A 14780-nucleotide genomic window follows, 5' to 3' on the forward strand; every position below is an offset into this window, starting at 1 on the left:
AAACAAACACGTGGAGCCTAAACAATACATTACTAAATAAGAGATCACTGAAGAAATCAAAGAGGAAATGAAAAGCTACCTAGAGACAAGTGACAATGAAAACACGACGATCCAAAACCTATGGGATGCAGCAAAAGTGGTTCTAAGAGGGAAGTTTATAGCAATACAAGCCTACCTCAAGAAATAAGAAAAATCTCAAATAAACAATCTAAGCTTACACCTAAAGGAACTAGAGAAAGAAGAACAAACAAAACCCAAAGTTAGCAGAAGGAAAGAAATCATAAAGATCAAAGCAGAAATAAATGAAATAGAAACAAAGAAAACAATAGCAAACTAAATGCTAGTTCTTTGAGAAGATAAACAAAATTGAAAAACCATTAGCCAGACTCATCAAGAAAAAGAGGCAGGGACCCAAATCAATAAAATTAGAAATGAAAAAGGAGAAGTTACAACAGACACAGCAGAAATACAAAGCATCCTAAGAGACTACTACCAGCAACTCTATGCCAATAACATGGACAGCGTGGAAGAAATGGACAAATTCTTAGAATTGCACAACCTGCCAAGACTGAATCAGGAAGAAATGGAAAATAGGAACAGACCAATCACAAGTAATGAAATTGAAACTGTGATTAAAAATCTTCCAACAAACAAAAGTCCAGGACCAGATGGCTTCACAGGTGAATTCTATCAAACATTTAGAGAAGAGCTTACACCCATCCTTCTCAAACTCTTCCAAATAATTACAGAGGAAGGAACACTCTCAAACTCATTCTATGAGGCCACCAAATCAAAAAATCTTAAAATTTGTATGGAAACACAAAAGACCCTGTATAGCCAAAGCCGTCTTGAGGGAAATAAATGGAGCTGGAGGAATCAGACTCCCTGACTTCAGACTATACTACAAAGCTACAGTAATCAAGACAATATGGTACTGGCACAAAAATGGGACCTAATGAAACTTAAAAGCTTTTCACAGAAAGGAAACCGTAAAGAAGATGAAAAGACAAGCTCAGAACAGGAGAAAATATTTGCAGATGAATCAATGGTCAAAGTATTAATCTCCAATATATATAAACAGCTCATGCAGCTCAATAGTAAAGAAACAAACAACCCAATCCAAAAATGGGCAAAAGACCTAAATAGACATTTCTCCAAAGAAGACATACAGATGGCCAAAAGAAGATGTGGTACATATATACAATGGAATATTACTCAGCCATAAAAAGGAAGGAAATTGCGTCATTTGTAGAGACGTGGATGGATCTAGACACTGTCATACAGAGTGAAGTAAGTCAGAAAGAGAAAAACAAATATCGTATACTATTGCATGTATGTGGAACCTAGAAAAATGGTACAGATGAAATGGTTTGCAGAGCAGAAGTTGAGACAGAGATGTAGAGAACAAACGTATGGACACCAAGAGGGGAAAACCACAGCGGGGTGGGAATGGTAGTGTGCTGAATTGGGTGATTGGAATTGACATGTATACACCAATGTGTATAAAATTGATGACTAATAACATGCTGTATAAAAAAATAAATTAAATAAAATTCAAAAATTAAAAGAAAAAAATTACCAAGGACAACAAAGCAGGGAAGTAAAAGCATCTGTCCTTGCAAAAAAAAATGGAAACCCACTGATAACAGGCAACTAGAGCAATACTGTTTTTGCTAGATTTAAAGTATGCGAATTTGATTTATTCTTTATTGCTTGAAATACTTAAAATACTGTTTAAAATACTTAATAATTAGGAATAAGTAAGGAATTTTCAGAAGAAAACGTTAAGAAATATCTTTAGTAGTTTGAGAATAGTCTTTATAAAAACAAAATGTGTAAACAACAAAGGAAAAGGCTGATAAATTCAGTGTTAGGACATTTATCAAAGTACTTAATAAAGACTGTGAAACATCAACATGATACAACCATTTTAGTAAAGATTGGATCAGACAAGAATTACCAATAGAGGGACTTCTCTGGTTGCACAGTGGTTAAGAATCCTCCTGCCAATGCAAGGACATGGGTTTGATCCCTGGTCTGGGAAGATATCACATGCTGCAGAGCAACTAAGCCCGTGTGCCACAACTACTGAGCCTGTATGCCACAACTACTGAAGCCCACACACCTAGACCCATGCTCTGCACGAGGAATAGCCCCTGTTCGACGCAACTAGAGAAAGCCCGTGTGCAGCAACGAAGACCAAACGCAGCCATATATCAATCAATCAATAAATAAAACACTAGGAGTTGTTTCATATTTTTTTAAAAAAGAATTATCAATAGATATTAAATCTAGGAGGATATCTGTATGAAGAACATGGTCTTAAAGTATCTCTCCATAGGCCTTTTATTTGTTGCAAGGGATACTTTTTTAGAAAGGCAATTATAGAGTGGAGAAATGGAATAAAACCCTGACCAGGTGATTAGATGATTGTAATGATTAGATGATTGATCACCAAAGAGGGGCAAATGGACATTGTGTGTACTATTTTGCCCTGGAATGTAACCTGAATGTAATCACTAGAAAACATCAGACAAACCCATAATGAGGAATGTTCTATTAGGAAAAAAACGTGGGGAGGGAGCAGTATTCTTTACAAATGTCAAAGAAAGGCCATGGAAATGTTCTAGATTAAAAGAGGCAAAAGACACATGACATGTAGATGCAATGATCAACCCTAGACTTGATCCTCTCCTGGAGGGAAGAATGCCATAAAAGAATTATTGGCTTAAATTTACTAAAGTGAATTGTAATTTGTAATTGTACTGTGGTTATATAAGCGAATATCTCTAGTCCTAAGAAATACCCACTGACTTACTTAGGGGTAAAGGGCCATGGTGTATATAATTTACCCTCAAATCGTTCAGGAAAAGAAAGTGTGTTTATATATATGTTTGTGTGTGTGTGTATGTGTGTATATGTGTATATATAAACACATACATACAAACATACACACAGAGCAAGTGCATGTGTTTGAGTGCACAAAAATGCTAAAATGAATGGGGCAAAATGTTAGTAACAGGTGAATCTGGGTAAAGGGCACACTTACATGTTCTTTACACTATTTTTATTCTTGCAACTTTTTTTGCAAGTTTGAAATTATTTCAGATAAAACCTTTTTAAAATGTGAAGACAGGCCACAAACTGTAAGAAGATATTTGTAAGTGTATAAGCAAGAGAATTAAAGTGTAAAATATATAGGGAACTCCTATAAATTAATAAGAAAAAGACAAAACCCATTTGAAAAATAGGCAAAAACACAAACAAGGATTTCATAGAAGAAGAAATATAAATGGTCAATTATATGAAAAGATCCTTCTTATTAGTTATCAGGAAAATGTGATTTTAAAACTGCAATAAAATTACATTTACTGGTTTGGCAAAAAATCCTAAGACTGAGCATACAAACTCTACACATTGTTGGTAAGAATATACAGCAGCAGGAACCCTTAAATATCATTGGTAGGAATGTAAATTGGTATAGCCACTTTGGAAAACTTTTGGCATTACCTTATAAATTTGAATATACACATATCATCCAAACATATCATCCAATCCATGATTTCAGATGAAATTGCCCTAGGAAACCTCTTGTCTTGCATTCATAGTAATACCGTTTGAAATGGCAAAAAACTTGATATAAGTGAGTTTTCCAGTTTATTGACTGGAGAAGTGGATAAATCCATTGTGGTATAATTCTACAATGGATTACTATATAGCAGTGAAAAAAGAATGATCAACAGCTACACACATCAATTTGTGTGAATTCTAATATTGAGTGAAAAATGCCAATTTTTCAGAATGCAGAATATATATAGTATGATATCATTTTCATAAAGTTAAAAACCAAGCAAACAGCATATTATTTAGGGGACACATATATATGGTTAAATATAAAGGAACAAAGGGAATGATAAAAAAAATACTCAGTTAATTAGAATGGGATTAGAAAGAGATATTCAAGGAGTTTTAGTGGTATTTTTGGTAGTGTATTTATTAAGTTGAGTGGAGGATTTACAGAGGTTAATTTTTATGCATTATAAACCTACATATATAAGCCTAGGAAGTCATACGTGAATTATTAAATCTAAATAAGAGAAGTTTTTAAAGAATAATTCCATTCATTTGTTAACAAAAAATTTATTGTAATACCTATTATGTGTCAGATACTGTGCTAGGGATGGAAGAGACATCTGTGAACTTAACAGGCTGAACTCCCTGCCATACCTGATAGAATTGTGTACATCTGTCACCAAAAGATATATATAAGAATATCCTTAGCAACAGTATAATAGCCAAACTAGAAACAATGGAAAGGTCCATCAATAGGAAAATGGGTAAATAAAAGTGGTATATTTATATGTATTTGGAATATTATGTAGCAATGAGAATGAATGAACTAGACTATATGTAATTACATAATGCCAAGTGAAAGAAGTCACGCACTTAGCGTATAATTTCATTTATTCCAAAGTTCAAAAACAGGCAAAATTAATCTTAGTGTTAAAAGTCAGGATAGTGGTTTCGCTTGAGAGAACAGTGATTGCAAAGGGGAACGTTTCTCAACCTAAATGATGTTTTGATGGGTGTGCTCACTTTATGGAAATTCATCAGGCCCTGTAGTCATGATGTATGTCCCTTTTTTGTATATATAGTTTTCATTTGACTAAAATGTTACTTACTTACATAACAACAACAAACCTGCCCTTATGGAGCTTAGATTTTCCTGGGATGATACAAACAGGTAATGTACGTAAATGATAAATTAGAAAGGGATAGGCGTTATGGAGAGAAATAAAGGAGGGAAGGAGAGCGGTGAGGTAAAGGTTGTAATTTTCAATAGGGTAGTAAAGAAAACCCCTCCTGAGAAAATATCTTTTGGTAAAGATTGAAGAAGATGAATGATCAAGCCATGTGGCTAATTGGTGAAGAACATTCCAGGCAGAGGGAACAGTAAGTGCAAAGACCCTGAGGTAAAAGTAACCTGAGCAAGTGGGCAAAGTGGTAGGAAATGAAGTCAAAGGGAATGTGAGGTCCAAGTGGTACAGGGGCTTTATAGACCATGGTAATGACTTGGCCTTTTACTCTAAGTGAGATGGAAAACGAAGGAGTGATATGATCTGACTTAAGTTTTAACAGGATCACCATGGTAACTGTATTGACAATAGACTATGGGCGGCAAGGGGAAGCAGAGACACTAGTTATGATGCCACTGCAGTAATCCAGGCAGAAGATGATGGTGGCTTGGACCAGGATGATAGTAGTAGAGGCCATGGGAGGTGGCTGCATTCCAGATAATTGTGAAGGTACAGCTGAGGGTTTACTGATAGGATGACTCTAACATTTTTGGCCTGAGCAGCAGAAGTATGGAGTTGTCATTAAGTGTGTTGGGCAAGGATTTGGGAGGAACAGGTTTTGGGGAAGATCAGGAGATTGGTTTTGGACATATTAAGTTAATATATATTATAGGTTTTTTAGGTTCACTATATAAATAGGAACAGGTAAGTGAAAATTTTACAATTTATTTTAGTCCTATGTTAATTTGTGTTAATATATTATAAATATAAATATCTTAACATAGAATTGCAGACTGAACTTAGAATTTGAAATCTTTGATTTCTTAAGGGTTAGTGTGATTTAGTAAGCTGGAGTTCCCCTTTTACATAACACCGTAGAAAGTCACAAAAAAAGATATTATTTCAAATATCATAAGCACTGAGAATCATACTTAAATTGCCATATATTCTTTTAAAAAATATTTATTTACTTTATTTATTTATTTAGGCTGCGCGGGGGGTCTTTGTTGTGGCATGCGGGATCTTTAGTTGCAGCATGTGGGCTCTTTTTAGTTGTGGCATGCAGGATATAGTTCCCTGACCAGGAATCGAACCTGGGCCCCCTGCACTGAGAGTGCAGAGCCTACCAGTGGACCACCAGGGAAGTCCCTGTCATATATTCTTAATCAGTGGGACAGATATTGATATGCTTTTACTTTTCGGAATAGAGCTAACTTTCATTGGTTATTCAAGTTAGTGAGTCACAAAAACTCCATTGTTCTCCTGATTCCAATTTTGAATTTAAATAACTCGGGCCCTACTTTCCCTGCTAGGTGTTTTTAGAATGAAAAATGTTAACTTATTCTTCATTGCTACTGTAATTGAAGTGTACTGTAAAGAAAAGATTGATTTTCTTTTTTAGCAGATGAGAACCTGAAATGATAGAGTGGTTAATCGGCAGCATTAAGATTCATTCATTCATTCATACGTTCATCCAACTAACATATATTAGAGCTTTTAAAGTGGTGATAAGACCCACTTTCATAACAGTCTAATGTGGAGAAAATTATATAACACAGATGCAGAGACATGTTCAGAGAAGTTAAGTGATTTGACAGCGGTCGCAAGTCTCCGTGAGTGGGAGAGCTAGAGGTTCTTAGATAGAGGTTCTTTTTTTTTTTTAATAAATATTCATTTATTAATTTTTGATTGCGTTGGGTCTTTGTTGCCGCACATGGGCTTTCTCTAGTTGCAGCGAGCGGGGGCTACTCTTCGTCGTGATGCATAGGTTTCTCACTGCGATGGCTTCTTTTGTTGTGGAGCACGGGCTCTAGGCATGCGGGCTTCAGTAGTTGTGGTGCACAGGCTCAGTAGTTGTGGCTCGTGGGCTCTAGAGCGCAGGCTCAGTAGTTGTGGCGCATGGGCTTAGTTGCTCTGTGGCATGTGAGATCTTCCCGGACCAGGGCTCAAACCCATGTCCCCTATGTTGGCAGGTGGATTCTTAACCACTGCACCACCAGGGGAGTCCCTTACATAGAGGTTCTTGATAAAAAGGAATAAAATCGATTTTTACTTTTTTTCCTGCAAGAGGCAATGTGATTCCTCTGTCTCTGGAGCCCTGGCTCAGGGTCCTGGTTTGTGAGGTACAGGCTGGGCTTATATCACTAAGGCTGCATCATTTCCCCGTAAGCTACTTTAGAGACTCCAGGCTAGTTAGTAGTCTGAGGTTTCCTTACTCATTAAACTACTTATTCCAAAGCAGTGAATATTCAGTAAGCTAATTAAAATTTGTAAGTAAGATTTCCTTATTAAAAAAATCTATTAAAATGAGAAGAAGCCTGTTAAAATAATAATTAGAGCAGGAAAAAAAAGATGACTATCAAATTACAGTATCTTTTACAGCTATCCATAAAAGCCTTTTCAGTTACTTTGGCAGTAGATAGAAGGCAGAAGTGGATTTCTACTGTAAGTATGCAACTGGTGCACTGGAGACAAGTTGAAGGACAATGGCAGCTATTTTGTTAAAGTGATTCTTTCACACTGTCTTAAAAGAAGGCTGCAGACCCTCTGTTCTGTAAAGTCTCTGAGTGTGTGTCCTAGTGGAGATGCGACATCATTAAACAGTGTGCAAAGAACAAAGGAGCAGGTTGTAAAAAGATGAGAGCTTTGAGGATATTGTAACACACGTACAGATAAGGCATATCTGCAAGATTTAAAGAAAACGGGAAGCCGCTGATTTTTTTGTTGTTGTTGTCCTCCTCTATAAACAATCAGCACCATGATTAGCTTGGTGCCTAAAGCTTGCTCCAGGGATGTCAGGTATTATATTTATTTTAGGGAACCTTTTTTGAGGGCGTCTCTAATACTCGTTGGGTGTGATACCCAACTAAGGATAGAAAGACTATTTCCAGATTAGATGTAGTGTTTTTTGAGTTTTCCTGTCAAGAAGAAGCCCTATCAGAATCATGGTCCCTCAGGTTTTTGTCCCGTTCACCTCCTTGTCTGTTCTTTCCCTTTGAGTATTTCTGTCAGCCTCTCCTCCTGCCTGTCCGTCATCATTGCATCTCACCTTTCCATTTCTTCACTTCTGTGGTCAGACCAACAGGCCAATATATCAGTCAATTCCAGCAGAAAACAGATGGCACACTCAAATTAAAATAATTTGAGGAGAGTTTAATAAAGCGACTATTTACAGAAGTGTGGGCAGAGTGTAGGGAAACCACAAAGGATAATGCTGGTACTGCTTGGTTCTGTTACAACCACTTGGCCTGAAGAGATAAGGAAAATTATCAGAACCCAACCAAGACATAGAAGCTGTGTGGAGGCCAGTAACTGAGACCTTAAGTAAATGCAGTATTACAGTGAGGAAATCAGGGGAACAAATACTCTGACCTTGCTTTCGTCTCTTCTCATCTCCTACCAGTGACTTCCTTTGTCCAGAAGCCCGAGGGCATATAGGTCAGCCTCTTGGGGCCCAGAGCAGAGTGAGAGTAGGTAGGGAGGAGTGAAAAGAGGAAATACAATGTAGCCCGAAGGGCAAAGACATCTGATCAGAACCAGCTCTGAGTTCAAGCCTCCTGGCTTCCCACTTATTTCGATTCTGTGGTATTCCCACCCAGGAGATCTGGCATTCTCCAGAGATGCTCTTGGGCTTCCTTTGTTCTTGTCTTTTGGCTTCTCTTCTCCTTTCTTCTGTCAGCTTATGTGGAGAGCATATTACTTTTCTAAAACAAGTATGGATTTTGAGAGTAGAAGCTACATACAGTAAAAATAAGTTAATTTGATCCATCCAAAGGTACTTACCAGGACTTGGGGCTGTTTTTCTAATCCACTCAACAGGCACTGAGTGCCTACTTTGACTAGACACTGTGTTTGGCACTGTGGCAAAGAAAGGTGAATGAGATAAGGTTCTTTTCCCTGAGAAATGTCAAATTTCTTGAGGGAGACAGACAAATGTGTTGTTGACAGGATACCAGAATTGTCCGGGGGACTGTACTTGTGCATATGGGTGCCATCTTGGAATATGGTATCAGGAGGGGTTTACTGAGGATTAGGAAAGTACCCCCAACTGAATAGCTCTGTGACCTTGGGCAAGTCATTTAACTTCATTTCCTCATACGTATAATTTGAATAAAAATAGCATGTACCTCATAAAGTTATGGGAGTTTCAGTAAGAAGATATATGTAAATCATCTAGGAGAGTGCTTATCTAAGAATAAGAAAAAATATAATACTAGTTATTATTTTGCTGTTTCTCCTGCCTGGGATGGTCTAATCCTATACCCCCTAAACATATGTGTAAATATTTTATTAATTACTACTCTTTCAAAGCTCACTTCAAATATCAATTCCTCAAGAAAGCTTTCCTTGAACTTCCAGTTGATACCCTCCATTATATATTCTCACAGCTTCTCATACTTTTCCTTGATAATACTTACCACAATTATAACTAAATAATGAATTGTTTAATGTTGTTCCTCTGATAGATGGTGAATTCCCCGTTGATTGGGACTGTGCTCTTATTCAGCACTATATCCTGAATGTCTAGCAGATGTACAACACATAGACACTCAATGAGTATTTGTTGAAGAAATGACTTAGATAGAAAGTCACGCTGGAGCCTGATTGGGGAAGGTCTGCAATTATGATGTTTAGATGTTTAGATGTCTGTAATTATGCCTACAGTTATGAGGCTGAACAGTTTAGATGTCTGTTTTGCATTAACTAATTAATTATACAACAGTCATTCAATGAGTGATTTCTGGTCACTGTGCTACATATAACAGTGACTACAATAGAGGTTCTGTCCTCGTGGAGCTTACATTCTAATGAGGAGAGAAGGATAATTTATATATATATGTATATATATACACATACATAAAAACTATAAATGTTCTATATCTTATATTTTAATTATAAATAACATATATATATATAAAATGTCATATGGTAATAAGTGCTATGAAATAAAATAAGGGCAATACAGATTTCTGGGTTTGGGTAATGTGAGCAGATTTATGAAAGAGAAATTAGCACCAATGTGTAAGGTCAATTTGAAGGGGAAAACACTAGAATAAGAGCGACTACATAGGAGATTAGTAGCATAGTTTAGGAAAGAGGTGGTGAATATTCAAATTAAGCCACTGAAAGTGGAAAACGGGGATGGATTTTAAAAGTATTTTGGAGATAGGACTGATATTTTGGAGATTGGGTTAACAATTGGATATGGATGCGAGAAGGAAAGAGTAATAAAAGATAGTGGAGGCTTTTAACCTAGATAATTGAAGATGGCGATATTATTAGCGGATATAGGAAACACATAAGGATATGCTGGGAGCTTTTCTTTTTTCTCTCTTTAATTTTTTTGTTTTGTTTTGTTTCTTTATAGGAAATGCTGGTTTGATGGAGGGGAGATTAAAGATTCGTGGTAGTTATGCCAGATTTGCATTGCCATCAGGATCCCAGTTGGGAAGTGTTCAGTTTGGAAATATAACTTAGGAGAAAGGTCAAGTTTAAAGATTTAGCTTGAGAGTCATTCACTTAAATTCATAGTTGAAGGGATGATGTTGCTCAGGGAATCTGCAGGTAAGAAGAAAATAAGGCCAGGGGTAATGACTTTTCCATGTGTTGTTTGTCAATTCTGAGAGGTTAAGCTGTGCTTTTGACAACTTTGAAGGGCTGAGAAGGCAAGAATTGGTGTCTAGGTATCTAGGACTTATCAAGGAAGGATACCTTGTTTCCCTGCTTTGTGTTAGGATTTATACTGATACTATCAGAGCTACATCCTAGTAGTAGGGGTGCACTGGAAGTACATAGACCCTCACAGAGACTGTAATTCTGTTTCAGAATACCTCAGTCCTTGAATTGGATTGCTAGTCCTCAAAGGTGCCTGGACAAAGCAAATATATATATATTTTTTGTGTGGAGAAAGATAGCATCATTCTAAGCTTAAAGTTGTTTCTATAAACAAAGCAAATAAAACATTGGGGACACAATCAGAAAAAAAACAAACAGACCTACGAAAAGACATAACAATATATACTGAAACCAGCAGAAATGACAGACAATAGGATCAGATCCACAGAACTCTAGAAAATAAAAGGATCTGATATGGACTGTAAAATAGTATTTTATATATATATATATATATATATATCTCCAAGGAAATAAGCAAACTGGAGAATTTTGTCAGAGAACTGGAAACCATAAAAAAGCTCATATGGAAATATTAGAACCAAAAATTCAGTAACCAAAATTAAGAATTCAGTGCATGGGTTTTATAGCAGGTTAAACATAGCTGAAGAGAGAATTAGTGAACTGGAAGATGGGTCATAAGAAAATAAACATGCTGAAGAATGGAGAGACAATAGGATAGAAAATCAGGAGAGAGAGTAAGAGACATTGAGGATACAGTAAGAAGTCTAACAATGTAATTGTAGTCCTGGAAGCAAACATAATAGTGGGTCAAAAGCAATATTTGAAATGTAAAGGCTGATACCTTTCCAAAACTGATGGAAGACTCTAAGCCCTAGATTTATGAAAAGGTACAGTCCCAAAAGAAGATAGATAAATAGGAATCCACAGTGAACACAGTCAAAACAAAAGCAACCAGAGAGTAAAATAAGAGTGGCCTCAGAGGAGTAGCAATTAGGCTGACCACTGATTTCTTTTTTTTTTTTTAACATCTTTATTGGAGTATAATTGCTTTACAATGGTGTGTTAGTTACTACTTTATAACAAAGTGAATCAGCTATACATATACATATATCCCCATATCTCCTCCGTCTTGCGTCTCCCTCCCACCCTCCCTATCCCACCCCTCTAGGTGGTCACAAAGCTCCGAGCTGATCTCCCTGTGCTATGTGGCTGCTTCCCACTAGCTATCTATTTTACATCTGGTAGTATATATAAGTCCACGCACTCTCTCACTTTGTTCCAGCTTACCCTTTCCCCTCCCTGTGTCCTCAAGTCCATTTTCTACATCTGCATCTTTACTCCTGTCTTGCCCCTAGGTTCTTCAGAACCATTTTTTTTTTATTCCATATATATGTGCTAGCATACGGTATTTATTTTTCTTTTTCTGACTTACTTCACTCTGTGTGACAGACTCTAGGTCCGTATACCTCACGACAAATAACTCAATTTCGTTTCTTTTTATGGCTGAGTCATATTCCATTGTATATATGTGCCACATCTTGTTTATCCATTCATCTGTCGATGGACACTTAGGTTGCTTCCATGTCCTGCCTATTGTAAATAGAGCTTCCTTGAACATTGTGACTCTTTTTGAATTATGGTTTTCCCAGGGTATATGCCCAGTAGTGCGATTGCTGGGTTGTACGGTAGTTCTGTTTTTAGTTTCTTAAGGAACCTCCATACTGTTCTCCATAGTGGCTGTATTAGTTTACATTCCCACCAGCAGTGCAAGAGGGTTCCCTTTTCTCCACACCCTCTCCAGCATTTATTGTTTGTAGATATTTTGATGATGGCCATTCTGGCGTGAGGTGATACCTCATAGTATTGATTTGCATTTCTCTAATGATTAGTGACGTTGAGCATTCTTTCATGTGTTTGTTGGCAATCTGTTTATCTTTGGAGAAATGTCTAATTAGGCCTTCTGCCCATTTTTGGATTGGGTTGTTTGTTTTCTTAATATTGAGCTGCAAGAGCTGTTTATATATTTTGGAGATTAATCCTTTGTCCATTCATTTGCAAATATTTTCTCCCATTCTGAGGGTTGTCTTTTGGTCTTGTTTGTAGTTTCCTTTGCTTTGCAAAAGCTTTTAAGTTTCATTAGGTCCCATTTGTTTATTTTTGTTTTTATTTCCATTTCTCTAGGAGGTGGGTCAAAAAGGATCTTGCTGTGATTTATGTCATAGAGTGTTCTGCCTATGTTTTCCTCTAAGATTTTGATGGTGTCTGGCCTTACATTTAGGTCTTTAGTCCATTTTGAGTTTATTTTTGTGTATGGTGTTAGGGAGTGTTCTAATTTCATTCTTTTACATGTAGCTGTTCAGTTTTCCCAGCACCACTTATTGAAGAGGTTGTCTTTTCTCCAATGTATATTCTTGCCTCCTTTGTCATAGATTAGTTGACCATATGTGTGTGGGTTTATCTCTGGGCTTTCTATCCTGTTCCATTGATCTGTATTTCTCTTTTTGTGCCAGTATCAGACTGTCTTGATTACTGTAGCTGTGAAGTATAGTCTAAAGTCCGGAAGCCTGAATCCTCCAGCTCCGTTTTTTTTCCCCTCAAGACTGCTTTGGCTATTCGGGGTCTTTTGTTTCCATATGAATTGTGAAGTTTTTTGGTCTCTTCTGTGAAAAATGCCATTGGTAGTTTGATAAGGATTGCATTGAATCTGTAGATTGCTTTGGATAGTATAGTCATTTTCACAATGTTGATTCTTCCAATCCAAGAACATGGTATGTCTTTCCATCTGTTGCTATCATCTTTAATTTCTTTCATCAGTGTCTTAGAGTTTTCTGTATACAGGTCTCTTGTCTCCTTAGGTAGGTTTGTTCCTAGGTATTTTATTCTTTTTGTTGCAATGGTAAATGGAAGTGTTTCCTTAATTTCTCTTTCAGATTTCTCATCATTACTGTATAGGAATGCAAGAGATTTCTGTGCATTAGTTTTTTATCCTGCTACTTTACCAGATTCAATGATTAGCTTTAGTAGGTTTCTGGTAACATCTTTAGGATTCTCTATGTTTAGTATCATGTCTGCAAACAGTGACAGTTTTACTTCTTCTTTTCTGATTTGCATTCCTTTTATTTCTTTTCCTTCTCTGATTGCTGTGGCTAAAACTTCCAAAACTATTTTGAATAATAGTGGCGATAGTGGGCAACCTTGTTCCTGATCTTAGTGGACATGGATTCAGTTTTTCACTATTGAGAATGATGTTTGCTGTGGGTTTGTCATATATGGCCTTTATTATTTTGAGGTAAGTTCCCTCTATGCCTACTTTCTGGAGGGTTTATATCATAAATGGGTGTTTGTTGAAAGCTTTTTCTGCATCTATTGAGATGATCATATGGTTTTTCTCCTTCAGTTTGTTAATATGGTGTATCACATTGATTGATTTGTGTATACTTGCATTCCTGGGGTAAACCCCACTTGATCATGGTGTACGATCCCTTTAATGTGCTGTTGGATTCTGTTTGCTAGTATTTTGTTGAGGATTTTTTCATCTATGTTCAATTGGTTATTTAGTAGCTATTGTGTAGCCTCCATGTGTTTGTATTTTTTACAGTTTTTTTTTCCTGTGATTGATATCTAGTCACATAGCATTGTGGTCGGAGAAGATACTTGATATGATTTCAATTTTCTTAAATTTACCAAGGCTTGATTTGTGACCCAAGATACAATCTATCCTGGAGAATGTTCCATGAGCACTTGAGAAGAAAGTCTACTATGTTGTTTATGGATGGAATGTCCTATAAATATCAATTAAGTCCATCTTGTTTAATGTGTCAAGCTGAGAGGTCTCTGGTGAACCAACGTCCTGAACTCGGCTCTCCCACCTCAGAGGCACAGGCCTGACACCCAGCTGGAGCAAGACCCTGAGCACACGGCTCAGAAGAAAAGGGAGAAAAAAAGAAAGAAAGAAAAATAAACAAGATAAAATAAAGGTATTAAAATAAAACTAAAAAATATTAAAAATTTAAAAGAAATTTAAAAACACAAAAAAAGGAAAGAAAGAAGAGAGCAACCAAACCAAAAAACAAATCTACCAACGATAAGAAGCACTAAAAACTATAGTAAAAAAAACAAGAAAAAAACAAAAAAACCCAGACAAACAGAACCCTAGGACAAATAGTAAAAGCAAAGGTATACAGACAAACACGCAAAGAAGCATACACATTCACACTCAGAAAAAGAGAAAAAGGAAAAATATATATATATTGTTGCTCCCAATGTCCACTGCCTCAATTTTGGGATGATTCGTTGTCTTTTCAGGTATTCCACAGGTGCAGCGTACATCAAGTTGATTGTGGAGGT

The 14780-nt window shown here is 36.6% G+C and overlaps 1 protein-coding gene across 5 annotated transcripts in view; it reads left to right on the forward strand.

The window, feature by feature from the left end:
• The window catches only part of PBX3 (PBX homeobox 3), a 221688-nt gene that overhangs the window by 187689 nt on the left and 19219 nt on the right, over nt 1–14780 (forward strand). The window lies entirely within an intron of this gene.

This window comes from Neophocaena asiaeorientalis, unplaced genomic scaffold (genome assembly GCF_003031525.2).
Source record: "Neophocaena asiaeorientalis asiaeorientalis breed wild unplaced genomic scaffold, Neophocaena_asiaeorientalis_V1.1 scaffold78, whole genome shotgun sequence".
In the NCBI taxonomy this organism is placed as follows: domain Eukaryota; kingdom Metazoa; phylum Chordata; class Mammalia; order Artiodactyla; family Phocoenidae; genus Neophocaena; species Neophocaena asiaeorientalis.